Genomic DNA, 751 nt, shown 5'->3' with positions numbered 1-751 from the left:
TAATTGGTTACTCAAATTGAAATTTTAAAAAATTTCAGATAGAGAGTTTGAGTAATCGATTACACACTTTGGGTAATCGGTTACTGAAAATCTTTGTTCACCCTGTAATCGGTTACTGATCCTAGAAAAAAATTATTCTAAGCATACTTATGCACTGAAAATGATTTTTAACCCAAAAATTGAAGTTTTTGAACATAAATAAATATATTTAAGATCAAGTAGGCATGAGATAAACATAATGAAGCAAACATATAATCATATAAGTATGTTAAGACATGTAAATTTCATCAAGAATGCCTAATTGAAGTCTAATTTTGTGAAAAGGTTCTTTTGCCAAGGGCTTAGTGAAAATATCTGCAAGTTGGTTATGAGTATCAACAAATTCTACGGATACATCTTTCTTTTGAACATGGTCCCTTAGGAAGTGATGTCTTATATCTATGTGTTTGGTTCTAGAATACATATTAGGATTCTTTGTGAGGTTTATCGCACTAGTATTATCACATTTCAGTGGAGTGCAGCCTAAGTCTAAGCCATAATCTCATAATTATTGCTTAAGCCACAACATTTGGACACAACAACTATCTACTGCTATATATTCAGCCTCAATAGTGCTTAGCACAACACATGCTTGTTTCTTGCAAGACCAAGATACTAAAGCATTACCTAAAATGTGAGAAGTACCACTTGTACTTTTCCTTTCAGATTTACATCCGGCAAAATCTGAATCTGAATATCCAACCAATTCACA

The sequence above is a fragment of the Lupinus angustifolius genome, chromosome LG11, assembly GCF_001865875.1.
Source record: "Lupinus angustifolius cultivar Tanjil chromosome LG11, LupAngTanjil_v1.0, whole genome shotgun sequence".
Lineage (NCBI taxonomy): Eukaryota > Viridiplantae > Streptophyta > Magnoliopsida > Fabales > Fabaceae > Lupinus > Lupinus angustifolius.
The sequence above is the reverse complement of the archived record's forward strand: the minus strand, read 5'-3'. Positions refer to the sequence as shown.